At 39.6% G+C, this 16,660-nt stretch overlaps 3 non-coding genes and 3 pseudogenes across 3 annotated transcripts; all 6 read left to right on the forward strand.

The window, feature by feature from the left end:
• The first annotated feature begins 11,160 nt into the window (after nucleotides 1-11,160).
• LOC112759542 (5S ribosomal RNA) lies at nucleotides 11,161-11,279 on the forward strand (annotated as a pseudogene).
• Nucleotides 11,280-11,459: 180 nt separating this feature from the next.
• Nucleotides 11,460-11,578, forward strand: LOC112759801 (5S ribosomal RNA; annotated as a pseudogene).
• Nucleotides 11,579-11,756: 178 nt separating this feature from the next.
• Nucleotides 11,757-11,875, forward strand: LOC112759364 (5S ribosomal RNA). The gene has a single exon (XR_003180129.1). It is a non-coding gene; the product is annotated as a 5S ribosomal RNA (ribosomal RNA).
• Nucleotides 11,876-12,054: 179 nt separating this feature from the next.
• On the forward strand, nucleotides 12,055-12,173 carry LOC112762302 (5S ribosomal RNA). Its single transcript, XR_003182642.1, has one exon. It is a non-coding gene; the product is annotated as a 5S ribosomal RNA (ribosomal RNA).
• A 181-nt stretch (nucleotides 12,174-12,354) lies between these two features.
• Nucleotides 12,355-12,473, forward strand: LOC112759579 (5S ribosomal RNA; annotated as a pseudogene).
• A 160-nt stretch (nucleotides 12,474-12,633) lies between these two features.
• LOC112760575 (5S ribosomal RNA) lies at nucleotides 12,634-12,752 on the forward strand. Its single transcript, XR_003181008.1, has one exon. It is a non-coding gene; the product is annotated as a 5S ribosomal RNA (ribosomal RNA).
• The last annotated feature ends 3,908 nt before the right edge of the window (nucleotides 12,753-16,660 follow it).

A 16,660-nucleotide genomic window follows, 5' to 3' on the forward strand; every position in this document is an offset into this window, starting at 1 on the left:
TCCAAAATTTTCGAAAACAAGGAGCATTAGATCTAAAAATTTTAAGTTGTGTGTCTTTTATGTATTTTTCTCTTTCATCATAAAATTCAAAAATAAAAAAAAAATCTTTTCTTCATTCCACTCATAATTTTCGAAAAATTAGCATTAAATTAGTCATCAAATTTAAAAATCATTTCTTTTTCAAATCATATCTTTTCCAATCAAATCCTGTCAATCATATCTTTTTCAAAACTTCCTAACAATATTTTTTTTCTTTTTCTCTCTCTTCATTTTTCGAAAATCTTTACCCATTTTTATTTATTTTATTTTAATTTATTTTCTAAATAAATAAATAAATAAATATGTTTTTTTCTCTATTTTACATCATCTCCCTTTCTCCATCATGGATCTAAGTGGAAATGAACAGTCCAGAAGGACTCTGGGGTCATATGCTAACCCCACTACTGCTTTATATAGGAGTAGTATCAGTATACCCTCCATTGGCCGAATTCAAAGAGAGACTACAAGATACAAGAATGGCTAATATAAATATGGAAGTACAATTAAAGCAAACAAAGCAGCAGCTGTCAAAACAAATAACAGAATAGTGCCAAGCAGTTCAAATGAGAAGTGGAAAAACATTAGATGCCCCACCTCAAGGTAGCAGCAATCCAAGAAATGAGCAAACCACCCAAAATCCATCTGAGGACAGTAAGATCCCAGAGAGGAATAATTCTGGCAATCAAACGCCAGAAATTGGGTGAAAAGCTGGCGTTAAACGCCCAAATCATGCTCAATCCTGGCGTTCAACGCCAGAAATAAGCAAGGAATTAGCGTTGAACACCCAAAAGAAGCACAGTTCTGGCGTTCAAACACCAGGAACAAGTAAGGAGTTGGCGTCCAACGCCCCTCCAGCTTCTGACTCTGGCAATCAAAGTCCTGTGAGGGATCAGACACACACCAGTGCTGATAACAACCCCTCTAAAAAGGCTTCTCCAACCACCTCTGTAGGGAGTAAACCTGCAGGAACTAAGGTTGAGGAATACAAAGCCAAGATGCCTTATCCTCAAAAACTCCACAAAGAGGAGCAGGATAAGCAATTTGCTCGCTTTGCAGACTATCTTCGGACTCTTGAAATAAAGATTCCGTTTGTAGAGGCACTTGAGCAAATACCTTCTTATGCCAAGTTCATGAAAGAGATCTTGAGTCATAAGAAGGATTGGAGAGAAACTGAAAGAGTTTTCCTCACTGAAGAATGTAGTGCAGTCATTTTGAAAAGCTTCCCAGAAAAGCTTAAGGATCCCGAGAGCTTTCTAATACCATGCACACTAGAGGGTAATTGCACCAAGACAACTTTATGTGATCTTGGAGCAAGCATCAATCTAATACCTGCATCCACTATCAGAAAGCTTGGTTTAACTGAAGAAGTCAAACCAACCCGGATATGTATCCAACTTGCTGATGGCTCCATTAAATGCCCATCAGGCGTGATTGAGGACATGATTGTCAGGGTTGGGCCATTCGCCTTTCCCACTGACTTTGTAGTGCTGGAAATGGAGGAACACAAGAGTGCTACTCTCATCCTAAGAAGACCTTTCCTAGCAACTGGACGAACTCTCATTGATGTCCAAAAGGGGGAAGTCACCCTGAGAGTCAATGAAGATGAGTTTAAGTTGAATGCTGTCAATGCCATGCAGCATCCAGACACACCAAAAGATTGCATGAAAGTTGATCTTATTGACTCTTATCGAAGATATCTTTAAAGATGTTCAGTCTGATCTTGAGGATTCAGAGGAATTGAAAGGGCCTCCAAAATTTCCTCAGGACGCGTAAAAACCTCCTAAACCCGAGCTCAAACCATTACCACAATCCCTGAAATATGCATTTCTGGGAGAAGGTGACACTTTTCCAGTGATCATAAGCTCTGCTTTAAATCCACAGGAAGAGGAAGCACTAATTCAAGTGCTAAGGACACACAAGACAGCTCTTGGGTGGTCCATAGGTGACCTTAAGGGCATAAGCCCAGCTAGATGCATGCACAAGATCTTATTGGAGGACAATGATAAGCCAGTGGTTCAACCACAGAGGCGGTTAAATCCAGCCATGAAGGAAGTGGTGCAGAAAGAGGTCACCAAATTACTGGAGGCTGGGATTATTTATCCTATTTCTGATAGCCCCTGGGTGAGCCCTGTCCAAGTTGTCCCCAAAAAGGGAGGCATGACAGTGGTTCATAATGAAAAAAATGAACTGGTTCCTACAAGAACAGTTACAGGGTGGTGCATGTGTATTGACTATAGAAGGCTGAATACAGCCACCAGAAAGGATCATTTTCCTTTACCATTCATAGACCAGATGCTAGAAAGACTAGCAGGTCATGATTATTACTGTTTTTTGGATGGCTATTCAGGCTACAACCAAATTGCAGTAGATCCCCAGGATCAAGAGAAAATAGCATTCACATGTCCATCTGGAGTGTTTGCTTACAAAAGGATGCCATTTGGGCTGTGTAATGCGCCTGCAACCTTTCAGAGATGCATGCTCTCTATTTTCTCTGATATGGTGGAAAAATTTCTGGAAGTCTTCATGGATGACTTCTCAGTATATGGAGACTCATTCAGCTCCTGTCTTGATCACCTGACATTGGTTTTGAAAAGATGCCAAGAGACCAACCTGGTTTTAAACTGGGAAAGATGTCACTTTATGGTGACTGAAGGGATAGTCCTTGGACATAAAATTTCAAACAAGGGAATAGAAGTGGATCAAGCTAAAATAGAAGTAATTGAAAAATTACCACCACCTGCCAATGTTAAGGCAATCAGAAGCTTTTTGGGGCATGCAGGATTCTATAGGAGGTTTATAAAGGATTTTTCAAAAATCGCAAAACCTCTAAGCAACCTGCTAGTTGCTGACACGCCATTTGTGTTTGACACAGAGTGCCTGCAGGCGTTTGAAACTCTGAAAGCTAAGCTGGTCACAGCACCAGTTATCTCTGCACCAGACTGGACATTACCATTCGAATTAATGTGTGATGCCAGTGATCATGCCATTGGTGCAGTACTGGGGCAGAGGCATGAAAAGCTTCTGCATGTCATTTATTATGCTATCCGTGTTTTAAATGATGCCCAGAAAAATTACACAACCACAGAAAAGGAATTACTTGCAGTGGTCTATGCCATTGACAAGTTTAGATCATACTTAGTAGGATCAAAAGTGATTGTGTACACTGACCATGCTGCTCTTAAACATCTACTCACAAAGCAGGATTCAAAACCCAGGCTCATAAGATGGGTGTTGCTTCTGCAAGAGTTTGATATAGAAATAAGAGACAGAAAAGGAACAGAGAACCAAGTGGCTGATCATCTGTCCCGGATAGAGCCAGTAGAAGGGACGTCCTTCCCCTCTCTTGAAATCTCTGAGACCTTTTCGGATGAGCATTTGTTTGCCATTCAGGAAACACCATGGTTTGCAGACTGATGAGAGAACTTTTGCGTGGTCTAGAAATTTACGGATAAATCCTTGTTGCAAGTATAGTTTCTAAACCTTCAAAAGTCCTTTCATACAAATATTTTGGTTGTCACAAGTAACAAACCCCTTTGAAATTGATAACCGAGTATTCAAACCTCGGGTCATCTTCTCAAAGAATTGCAGGGAGGTATGTTCTTATTATTGGTTATGAGTTTGTAAATTGGGGTTTTGGAAGTAAGGAGGGAATATGTTATATGACAAGTAAAATGAAATAATAATAATAAAATCTCTTGGCAAGGTATAAGAATTGGAATTCCTATCCTAGTTATCGTTATCAAGTGTGAAGAGAATTGGGTTTTAATCCCACTTGGTCAGCCTTTATTAAACAAAGGAATGTTAAGTGGACTGATTAGCTTGATTCTCAAGTCCTAGTCAACTCCTGTGGAGAGACTAGTGTTAGAGCAATCCTAGCTAAAGCAAAATCTGCCAATTTCAATCACTTGCTGTGTTTGATAACTCAAGTACTACCAATCACTTGACCAAAGCCAAAAGGGAGAAAAATATCTAAATTAAATTAAAAGCATCAATATAAGCAAAGCAATCTTAAATCTGAAAATACCTCGAATTGCATTAACAAAAGGAATTAAATCTGGCATAGATGTTCATAAATTAAATTGAGAAAATAAATAAAAATAAAAAACCTGGGATTGAGAGTCACTCCTAAAACTAAGAAATCCTAAATCCTAATCCTAAGAGACAGGAGAGAACCTCTCTCTCTAAAAACTACATCTACTCCTAAAATTGTGAATATGAGAGCCTCCTCATGAATGGATGTATTCCCCCACTTTATAACCTCTAATCTGTGTTTTCTGGGCTGCAAACTGGGTCAAAAACAGCCCAGAAATCGCTGGAGAAGAATTCAAACACGCTGATTTCCGTCACTGCGACGCAGCCGCATGGATCACGCGGTCGCGTCACCTAGCGTGAGGGAAATTATATAATATTATATATCAAATCGAAGCTCCGGACGTTAGCTTTCTAATGCAACTGGAACCGCGTCATTTGGACCTTTGTAGCTAAAGTTATAGCCATTTGAGTGCGAAGAGGTCAGTCTGGACAGCTTAGCAGTTTCTCCAATCTTCTTGTATTCCTTCCACTTTTGCATGCTTCCTTTCTATCCTCTGAGCCATTCCTGCCCTGTAATCTCTGAAATCACTTAACACACATATCAAGGCATCTAATGGTGATAAGAGAGGATTAATAATGAGCAAATATAAGATCAAAGAAGCATGTTTTCAATCAAAGCACATAATTAGGAAGGCAAATGTAAAACCATGCAAATAGTATGAATAAGTGGGTAAAGAGTAGATAAAAACCACTCAATTGAGCACAAGATAAACCATAAAATAGTGGTTTATCACAGACATTGCAAACTATAAAGCTGCAAGGTTCATACCCAAGGAGTACAGCAGGCAACAAAAGAAAAAATTAATTACTGATGCAAAGTACTACTTGTGGGATGAACCCTATCTCTTTAAGAGATGTGCAGACGGAATAATCCATAGGTGTGTGCCTAGAGAAGAAGCACAGAGGATCCTATGGCATTTCCATGAATCACAATATGGAGGCCATTTCGGAGGTGAGCGAACAGCCACCAAGGTCCTCCAATGTGGCTTCTACTGGCCTACCCTATATAGAGATTCCCGAGAGTTTGTACGTAACTGTGACAGCTGCCAAAGAGCTGGTAATCTGCCTCATGGTTATGCCATGCCTCAACAAGGGATCTTGGAGATTGAGTTGTTTGATGTATGGGGAATCGACTTCATGGGACATTTCCCACCATCATACTCAAACACTTATATTCTGGTGGCAGTTGATTATGTATCAAAATGGGTAGAGGCCATTACCACACCCACTAATGATACTAAGATAGTGCTGAAGTTCCTCCAGAAACATATCTTCATCAGGTTTGGTGTCCATGGAGTACCAATCAGTGATGGGGGCACTCACTTCTGCAACAAACAGCTTTACTCTGCCATGGTCCGGTATGGGATTAGCCACAAGGTGCCACTCCATATCATCTACAGACAAATGGGCAAGCTGAAGTTTCTAATAGAGAACTAAAAAGAATCCTGGAACGGACTGTAAGTACCTGTAGAAAGGATTGGGCAAGAGGCTTGGATGATGCTCTGTGGGCTTACAGAACAGAATTCAAAACTCCTATAGGGACCTCTCCATACCAGCTTGTATATGGTAAGGCCTGTCATCTGCCCGTGGAACTGGAACATAAGGCCTACTGGGCAACCAAATTCCTGAACTTTGATGCCAAATTAGCTGGAGAAAAAAGATTGCTCCAGCTAAATGAGCTAGAGGAATTTAGACTCACTGCTTTCGAAAATGCCAAGCTTTATAAGGAAAAATCAAAAAGATGGCATGACAGAAAGTTGTCATCAAGAGTCTTTGAACCCGGACAAAAGGTTTTGCTGTTTAACTCTAGGCTCAGGCTATTTCCTGGGAAACTGAAATCCCGGTGGAGGGGACCATATGTGATTACAAGTGTATCACCATATGGTTATGTGGAACTTCAAGACATTGATTCTGATAAGAAGTTCATTGTTAATGGATAGAGAATCAAACACTATCTTGAAGGTAATGTTGAGCAAGAGTGCTCAAGGCTGAGGCTAGATTAAAAGCTCAGCAAGGTCCAGCTAAAGACAATAAAGAAGTGCTTGCTGGGAGGCAACCCAGCCATTGAGAAAACTTTTTCTGTTGTTTTGCCCTATTCGTGATTTTATTTGTTTATATAAAGTTCACTATTAATAAGGCAAGAAGTCAATTGCATAGGTTCACAGGGTTACAGAAGGATTCAGCAATCAAAACAGAGAAAAAGAGCTCACTGGCAAGAAAACGCCAGTAAGAGGCACAACTGGGCATTAAACGCCCAAAAGGAGCATCTACTGGGCGTTTAACGCCAGTAATGATAGCCATCTGGGCGTTAAACGCCAGAAAGAAGCAGCTTCTGGGTGTTTAACACCAGATTGACAGCATCCTGGGCGTTCAAAAAAACGCCCAGTGACAAAGGAGTTCCTGGCATTCAACGCCAGAAAGAAGCAACAGCTGGGCGATGAACGCCCAGGAGAAGCAGCATTCGGGTGTTAAACGCCCAAAACATGCAGCATTTGGCCGTTTAACACTAGGATGGTGGGGAGGAGGTAAATTCGTTTTTATTTCACATTTTTTTTAATTTTCATGTTTCAATTCATGATTTCTTACATAAACATGTTACAAACCCTAATTTCTAAAAACCCTAATTTCTAAGAACCCTACTTTAAAAATATCAAATGTATCTTAATCCATAAACCCAAATTCTTTTTCAATCCAATCCAACTCTTTTTCAAATTTTCCAAAACAAATCTATCTCTTTTCCTTCTAAAATCTTTTCAACTTATCAATATCTTTTTCAAATCTCCACATTATCTTTTTCAAAATCCAAATTTATCCTTTTCAAATATCTTTCATATCTTTTCAATTTTAAATCACATCTTTTCATATCATACCTATTTTTTATAAATCATATCTTCTATCTTATCTTTTTTTTTATAAAAAAAATTTGAAAACCCACCCCCCCATCCCTTTTAAATCCACATTCGGCCTCCCTCCTCTCATCCACCATTCGACACTAGATCTCCTTCTATCCCTCTCCTTTCTTTTCTTTTGCTTGAGGACAAGCAAACCTCTAAGTTTGGTGTGTTTATCCGTGATCACTAAACTATACCCACTAAGATCATGGCTCCTAAAGGAAAACAACCCACTCCAAGAGGCAAGAAAGAGAGTATTCCAAAACCACTTTGGAATCAAGGGAAGTTCTTAACAAAAGAACATTCAGACCATTACTACAAAATAATGGGTCTAAGATCATCCTGGAAGTCAGGTTCGATCTGAAAGAAGATGAATATCTGGAGATCCAATAGCAGATTCGAAACAGGAACTGGAAAGTCCTAGCTAATCCTGAAACAAAAGTGGGAAGGATTATGGTTCAGGAGTTCTACGCTAATCTGTGGCAAACAGACAGGCAGAGAATATCTAGAACTGCCCTCTATGACTATCAGACTGTGGTCAGAGGAAAAGTTGTTCACATCCACCTTGACAAAATCAGGGAGATCTTTAAGCTACCTCAGCTGAAAGATGACCCAGACTCCTTCAATAGGAGAATGATGAGAACAAACAAGGGTCCGGATAAGATTCTAGAGGATATATGCATCCCTGGAGCTAGGTGGACCACCAGCAGCAAGGGTGTCCCAAATCAACTCAAAAGAGAATATCTCAAACCAGTCGCCAGAGGATGGCTGGACTTCATTGGGCGTTCTATATTGCCCACTAGCAACCGTTCTGAAGTCACCGTTAAAAGAGCAATGATGATCCATTGCATTATGTTGGGAAAAGAAGTGGAAGTTCATCAACTGATTCCATCTGAATTTTACATACTTGCAAACAAGAACTCCAAAGATGTCAGGTTGGCTTATCCAAGCCTAATCTCTATGCTCTGCAAAGATGCTGGAGTAAGGATGGGAATAACGGAATACATCTCAGTGGAGCTACCAATCACTAAAACCACAATAGAAAAACAACAAGTGCAGGATGACCCCATCAAGAGGAGGGCGCAAGAATTTCTCTCGGAAGTCCCTCAATTTGAATATTGGGAATAGTTGGAAGCATCTGTTACCAAGTTGCAAGAATCTATGGACCAAATAAAGGAAGAACAGCAAAATCAAAATAGTATGCTCTGCAAACTGCTCAGGGAACAAGAAGAGCAAGGGCGTGAATTAAAGGAATTGAAACGTCAGAAGTTATCTCTTGAAGGACCAAGCACCCCACAGACTAGAGGAACATCCACATCCCAAACTCAAGGTTGTTGAGTTCTAATCATAGCCTTAACTCTGTGATAATTGCTCTTATTTGAGTTTTACCTTAGAAGTTATAGTAGTAATTAGTAGTTATTTTATCTCCAATTAAGCTATAATTTATTTTTCTCATCATCATTAAACATGAATAAAATAGAAGATTTTCTTTAGAATAAGGAGGCAATAGTTTTCGAATTTTTATAAAACAAATTCTAATTGTTTACATGTGGTGGCAATGCTTTCTGCCTTCTGAATGAATGCCTGAACAGAGCATATGTCTTTCGAATTTGATGTTCTTGAATGTTAAATATGTTGGCTCTTGAGAGAATGATGAACATGAGACATGTTATTGATAATCTGAAAAATCATAAAAATGATTCTTGAAGCAAGAAAAAGCAGTGAATACAAAGCTTGCAAAAAAAAAAAGCAAGCAGAAAAAGCCAATAGCCCTTAAAACCAAAAGGCAAGGGTAATGAAAAGGACCCAAGGCTTTGAGCATCAGTGGATAGGAGGACCTAAGGGAATCAAATCCTGGTCTAAGCGGCTAAACCAAGCTGTCCCTAACCATGTGCTTGTGGCGTGAAGGTGTCAAGTGAAAACTTGAGACTGAGCGGTTAAAGTCAAGGTCCAAAGCAAAAAGAAGAGTGTGCTTAAGAACTCTGGACACCTCTAATTAGGGACTTTAGCAAAGCTGAGTCACAATCTGAAAAGGTTCACCCAATTATGTGTCTGTGGCATTTATGTATCCGGTGGTAATACTGGAAAACAAAGTGCTTAGGGCCACGGCCAAGACTCATAAAGTAGCTGTGTTCAAGAATCAACATACTGAACTAGGAGAATCAATAACATTATCTGAATTCTGAGTTCCTATAGATGCCAATCATTCTGAGCTTCAATGGATAAAGTGAAATGCCAAAATTGTTCGGAAGCAAAAAGCTACTAGTCCCGCTCATCTAATTAGAATCTGAGCTTCACTCAAGAACTCTGAGATATTATTACTTTGTGACTTATTTGTATTCTATTTTATTTGTCTAGTTTCTTGGGGACAAGCAACCGTTTAAGTTTGGTGTTGTGATGAGCGGATATTTTATACGCTTTTTGGGGTTAATTTCATATAATTTTTAGTATTATTTGGTTAGGTTTTAGTATATTTTCATTAGTTTTTAGGCAAAATTCATATTTCTGGACTTTACTATGAGTTTGTGTGTTTTTCTATAATTTCAGGTATTTTCTGGCTGAAATTGAGGGAGCTAAGCAAAAATCTGATTCAGGCTTAAAAAGGACTGCTGATACTGTTGGATTCTGACCTCTCAACACACGGAATGAATTTTCTGGAGCTACAAGAGTCCAATTGGCGCACTTCCAATTGCGTTGGAAAGTAGACATCCAGGGATTTCTAGCAATATATAATAGTCCATACTTTGCTCCAGGATAGACGACATAAACTGACGTTCAACGCCAGTTCCATGTTGCAGTCTGGCGTCCAGCGCCAGAAACAGGTTACAAGTTGGAGCTCAACGCCAGAAACAGGTTACAACCTGGCGTTGAACGCCGAAAACAGCCCAGGCACGTGAGAAGCTTAAGTTTCAGTCGTAGCACACACCAAGTGGACCCTAGAAGTGGATTTCTGCACTATCTATCATAGTTCACTCATTTTCTGTAAACCTAGGTTACTAGTTTAGTATTTAAACAACTTTTAGAGATTTATTTTGTACCTCATGACATTTTAGATCTGAACTTTGTAATCTCTGACGGCATGAGTCTCTAAACTCCATTGTTGGGGGTGAGGAGCTCTGCTGTGTTTCGATGAATTAATGCAACTATTTCTGTTTTCCATTCAAACATGCGTGTTCCTATCTAAGATATTCATTCGTGCTTAATTATAGAGAAGGTGATGATCCGTGACACTCATCACCTTCCTCAATCCATGAACGTGTGTCTGACAACCACCTCAGTTCTACATCAGATTGAATGAGTATCTCTTAGATTCCTTAATCAGAATCTTTGTGGTATAAGCTAGATTGATGGCAGCATCCATGAGAATCCGGAAAGTCTAAACCTTGTCTGTGGTATCCCGAGTAGGATTCTGGCATTGGATGGCTGTGACGAGCTTCAAACTCGCGAGTGTTGGGCGTAGTGACAAACACAAAAGGATCAATGGATCCTATTCCAGCATGAGTGGGAACCGACATATGATTAGCCGTGTAGTGACAACGCACGTGGACCCTTTACACTGAGAAGACGGATGGTAGTCATTGGCAACGGTGATCCACCAACACACAGCTTGCCATGGAAGGAACTTTGCACTTTTGCATGCACGAGGGAAGAGGAATACAAGAGAAAAATTGAAATTTAGAAGACAAAGCATCTCCAAAACCCCAACATATTCTCCATTACTGCATAACAAGTAACCAAAAACTTCATGCTCTCTTGTTCATTTGCAAGTCAACTGATAACCACAAATTAATATCCTGACTAAGAGTTGCAAGATAACCATAGCTTGCTTCAAACCAACAATCTCCGTGGGATCGACCGTTACTCACGTAAGGTATTACTTGGATGACCGAGTGCACTTGCTGGTTAGTGGTACGAGTTGTGAAAAGTGTGATTCACAATTCGTGCACCAGTGTTGTACCTTTTTTTTACGTCGTGCTTACCCTCGTTCTTTTAACGACGCTATCTCGAATAGTTTAGCTAAAGCGAGCCTTAATGACCTGACTTTCGGTAGGGTCCTACGAGGCCTGCAGGGCTTCGCAGCTCGACTTACCCTATGTAGCGATACATGCTTATGATAATTGTGTGCACATACATTAATTGGTGTGATCATACCAGCACTAATGCACCGGATCCCACCAGAACTCCATAGTTAAACGTGCTTAGGCGAGAGTAGTACTAGGATGGGTTACCTCCAGGGAAGTCCTCGTGTTGTAACTTTTTTTTTTTACGTCGTGCTTACCCTCGTTCTTTAAACGATGCTATCTCGAATAGTTTAGCTAAAGCGAGCCTTAATGACCTGACTTTCGGCAGGGTCCTACGAGACCCGCAGGGTTTCGCAGCTCGACTTACCCTGTGTAGCGATACATGCTTATGATAATTGTGTGCACATACATTAATTGGTGTGATCATACCAGCACTAATGCACCGGATCCCACCAGAACTCCGTAGTTAAACGTGCTTAAGCGAGAGTAGTACTAGGATTAGTTACCTCCAAGGAAGTCTTCGTGTTGTACCTTTTTTTTTACATCGTGCTTACCCTCGTTCTTTAAACGATGCAATCTCGAATAGTTTAGCTAAAGCGAGCCTTAATGACCTGACTTTCGGCAGGGTCCTACGAGGCCCGCAGGGTTTCGCAGCTCGACTTACCCTATGTAGCGATACATGCTTATGATAATTGTGTGCACATACATTAATTGGTGTGATCATACCAGCACAAATGCACCGGATCCCACCAGAACTCCGTAGTTAAACGTGCTTAGGCGAGAGTAGTACTAGGATGGGTTACCTCCAGGGAAGTCCTCGTGTTGTACCTTTGTTTTTCACGTCGTGCTTACCCTTGTTCTTTAAACGACGCTATCTTGAATAGTTTAGCTATAGTGAGCCTTAATGAACTGATTTTCGGCAAGCTCCCACGGGCCTTGTAGGGCTTCGCAACTCGACTTACCGTACGTCGCGATACACACTTATGATAATTGTGTGCACATACTTTAATAGGTGCGATCATACCAGCACTAATGCACCGGATCCCACCAGAACTACGTAGTTAAGCGTGCTTGGGCGAGAGTGGTACTAGGATAGGTGACCTCCTGGGAAGTCCTTGTGTTGCACCTCTTTTTTTTTTACGTCGTGCTTACCCTCATTCTTTAAACGACGCTATCTCGAATAGTTTAGCTGAAGAGAGCCTTAATGACCTGACTTTCGGCAGGGTCTTATGAGGCATGCAGGGTTTCGCAGCTCGACTTACCCTATGTAGCGATACATGCTTATGATAATTGTGTGCACATACATTAATTGGTGTGATCATACCAGCACTAATGCACCGGATCCCACCAGAACTCCGTAGGTAAACATGCTTAGGCGAGAGTAGTACTAGGATGGGTTACCTCCAGGGAAGTCCTCGTGTTGTACCTTTTTTTTTTACGTCGTACTTACCCTTGTTCTTTAAACGACGCTATCTCGAATAGTTTAGCTATAGTGAGCCTTAATGAACTGATTTTCGGCAAGCTCCCACGGGCCTTGCAGGGCTTCGCAACTCGACTTACCCCACGTCGCGATACATGCTTATTTTAATAGGTGCGATCATACCAGCACTAATGCACTGGATCCCACCAGAACTCCGTAGTTAAGCGTGCTTGGGCGAGAGTGGTACTAGGATGGGTGACCTCCTGGGAAGTCCTCGTGTTGCACCTTTTTTTTTTTTTTACGTCGTGCTTACCCTCTTTCTTTAAACGACTGACGTTAGGATTTTTGCCAGTAAAGAATGTCATAAAAACAGTCACGTTGTAGATATAGTCTCTAAACCGACAAAAATCCCTTCGTACAAACGTTTTGGTTGTCACAAGTAACAAACCCCTTTTAAAATTGATAACCGAGTATTTGAACCTCGGATCGTCTTCTCAAGGAATTGCAGGGAGGTATGTTCTTATTATTGGTTATAAGTTTGTAAATTGGGGGTTAGGAAGTAAGGTGGGAATATGTTGAATGATAAATAAATTAAAATAATAATAATAAAATAAACTCTTGGCAAGGTATGAAGAACTGGAAGTCCTATCCTTGTCAATTGCGATGAGAATTGGGTTTTAATCCCACTTTGTTAACCTCTAACTATGAAGGTAGATCAAGTGGATTAATTAGCTTAATCCTCAGGTCCTAGTCAATTCCTACGGAAAGACTAGAGTTATTGGAGCAACTCCCAATTTCAACCACTGCTTTATTTGACAGCTCAAGCGTTACCAATAAATCAACCAAAGCCAAAAGAGAAAAATCCAAATTATTTATATAATAAAAAGGAGCAATCATAAGTCTGAAATACCTCAAGATATATATTAAATAGAAAATCAATCTAAACATAGAGAGTCATAAACAAAATTGAGAAAAGAAATAAAAAGAACATTGAACCTGGGAAGAAGTTGAAATAATAAAGTTGAAATAATAATACATCTTAATTCCTTTAAGAGGAATCCTAATCCTAAATCCCAAGAGAGAGGAGAGAACCTCTCCCTCTAAAAACTACATGAAAAGTGAATTATGGAAGCGCTCTTATTAATGGATGCATTCCTCCACTTTATAGACTCTAATCTATGTTTTCTGGGCCGAGAACTGGGTCAAAAACAGCCCAGAATTCGCTGGTCTCGAATTCAAATGCGCTAATTTCCGTCGCTGCGACGCGGCCGCATGGATCACGCGGTTGCGTCGTCTAGCATCAGGGGAACTATATCATATTATATATAAAATCGAAGCCCCGGACGTTAGCTTTCCAACGCAACTAGAACCGCGTCATTTGAACCTCTGTAGCTAAAGTTATAGCTGTTTGAGTGCAGAGAGGTCAGGCTGGACAGCTTAGCAATTTCTCCAACTTCTTGCATTCCTTCCACTTTTGCATGCTTTCTTCCCATCCTCCAAGCCATTCCTACCTTATAATATCTGAAAACACTTAACACATATATCAAGGCATCTAATGGTAATAAGAGAGGATTAATAATAAGCAAATATAAGTCCAAAGAAGCATGTTTTCAATCAAAGCACATAATTAGGAAGGAAATATAAAATCATGCAAATAGTATGAATAAGTGGGTAAAGAGTTAATAAAAACCACTCAATTGAGCACAAGATAAACCATGAAATAGTGGTTTATCAATCTCCCCACACTTAAACACTAGCATGTCCTCATGCTAAGCTCAAGAGAAGCTATAAAGAAATGAAGAGGAATGGTAGAATGTATGAAATGTAACCTATGAATGCAACTACATGCTAAATGCTTTTACTTACTTGGTTAAGAGTAAATAAGTTCTCCAAGAATAAATATGAACTGGATTTCACTAATTCAAATCATAAAAATGAAGTACAAATAGACTTGCAAGAAGAAAATAGCTCATGAAAGCAGGGAACAAGGAATTGAGCATCGAACCCTCACTGGTAGTGTATACACTCTAATCACTCAAGTGTTTTAGGTTCGATTCTCTCGATTCTCTACTAACCTTGCTTTGTAAGTCTTGCTCTTCATCTAACAATCAACATAAATTTAATGCATAAATACACAAATCAGGAGGTCTTTTAAGGGTTGTAATGGGATTAGGGTCAAGGTAGGATTGTATTTGGTCAAGTGGACTAAAATCTGAATCCTTAATTAACTTAAACTTTTCCCACTAACTTAAACAATCCATGTAATCATAATACAACATCTAACCATCCATTAACCATGTTTTCCACATATTCATGCATTCTAATTTCAAGTACAACTCATATGCATTGCTTTCACTACTTACTTTGGGGCATTTTGTCCCCTTTTATTAATTTCTCTTTTTCTTTTCTTTTTCTCTCTCTTTTTCTTCTATTTCTTCTTTTTTTTTATTATTATTTTTTTTCTTTTATTTTTCTCAATGCATATGATTAATTTATTGAATGCATGAACATGTCCTATTTCTTTCACATTTTCATAAAGATATATAACACCCAATTCTTAAACCAAACATTTTCAAACCCACTTTTCCCACACTTAAATCATAAGCATTTTCATTAGTCTAAGCTAACTAAGGATTCAAATTAAGGACATTATTGTTTTTTCGCTTAGAGTTAGTGATGAGCTAAAGTAAAGAACAAAGGGTAAAATAGGCTCAACATTGGTTTACAAGGGATAATGAAAGGTAAGGCCATATGGGTATGTAAGCTTAGTGAAACAAAGGCCTCAATCATGTAAGTGCATGCATACATTAAACCATGGAAATATAGAATTAAGCAAGACAAAGATCACAATTTTAGAGAGAAAAATACACATCAAAAATAAAATATTGGTTGGTAAAATACAACCAATTCAAATAGGCTCAAAAATCTCACAGGTTTTGTGTGTTCGAGCTCTAAACCATGTTCCAGTATAATGTTTCTTCAAACAAGTGTAATATTAAATTTTATTCAAATTAGTGAAATGCTCTAAAAGGTTTCTTGAAAAAGAAAATATTACTTCAACCAAGTGGTAAAATATGCAAAAATCAAACAAACATGCAAATGCAACAACTAATCTACAAAGAAAATTTAAACATTGGTGTTTGAGACAAGAAAGTACTAACCCATGGAGATCGGTATTGACCTCCCCACACTTAAAGATTGCACCGTCCTCGGTGCATGCTGAGATGTGCAGGTGGACGGGTTACTCCAACTGACGCTTGTAGATGGAGGCGCCTTAGTTGGAGATCTCTTGGTTCCTTTCCTTACTGGTGTCTTGTCAGTGGCCTTATTTTTTCCTTTCTTGGTACCCATGCCTAAGGAAGAAGAAAAAGGAAGAGTGTGAAATATAGAAAACTAAGACCGGAAGGGAGGAAATTCCAAGTGATAAGGAATGCCAAAGGAAAGATGATAGTCCATCTACATGGTAACTACAACATGTAGGGAAGACAACAATAAAGATTAAAAAGGGCAATTCAAAATAATTAGATGCAAGAGGGTAAAAACATGCAAATAATAGGCATGAGAAGCATAGCTCAAGCATCAAGTAATAAATGTGCCAAATTAAAGAGCATGTGTAATGATGACAATTGTGAATGATAATCCCAAATACATTGAGCGTGCAAGTTAAAATAGGGATGAAAATAATGTAATCCAAATGTATATGAGAGCCATAAGTAAATGTCAATTGTCAAATCTCTTCTCCGAGTAGCCACGTGCTCAAATAAAATAAGGCACTTATCCAAATAAAACTCCAACACCAATGAGAATAATGCAATGAATGAAATATGCAAATAAATGAAGTAAAATAAAATGAGAGGGAAAAGGGATGAGAAGAAGAAAAAGAAAGTGAGAAAGGAGAGAGAAGGAAGAAATTAGGATTAGAAAAGAGAAGATAAGAAAATTGGCACCAATCTGGATAGGTTGTGCGACGCTGGCGACGCGGTCGCGTGGGTGACGCGGCCGCGTGGTGCGTGATAAGGTTGGGTGACGCGGACGCGTGGGGCACACGATCGCGTGACTTGATTTGTGCTAGTGGCGCGAGTGCAGCCTCGCGGTCGCACAACTTTCTGTTCAACTCTCAGTATTGCCAAAATCTAGGGTGACGCGATCGCGTGGTCGACGTGATCGCGCGGGTGGCCTTATTTCCAATATGACGC

The sequence above is a fragment of the Arachis hypogaea genome, chromosome 16 (assembly GCF_003086295.3).
Source record: "Arachis hypogaea cultivar Tifrunner chromosome 16, arahy.Tifrunner.gnm2.J5K5, whole genome shotgun sequence".
NCBI classification, from domain to species: Eukaryota; Viridiplantae; Streptophyta; class Magnoliopsida; order Fabales; family Fabaceae; genus Arachis; species Arachis hypogaea.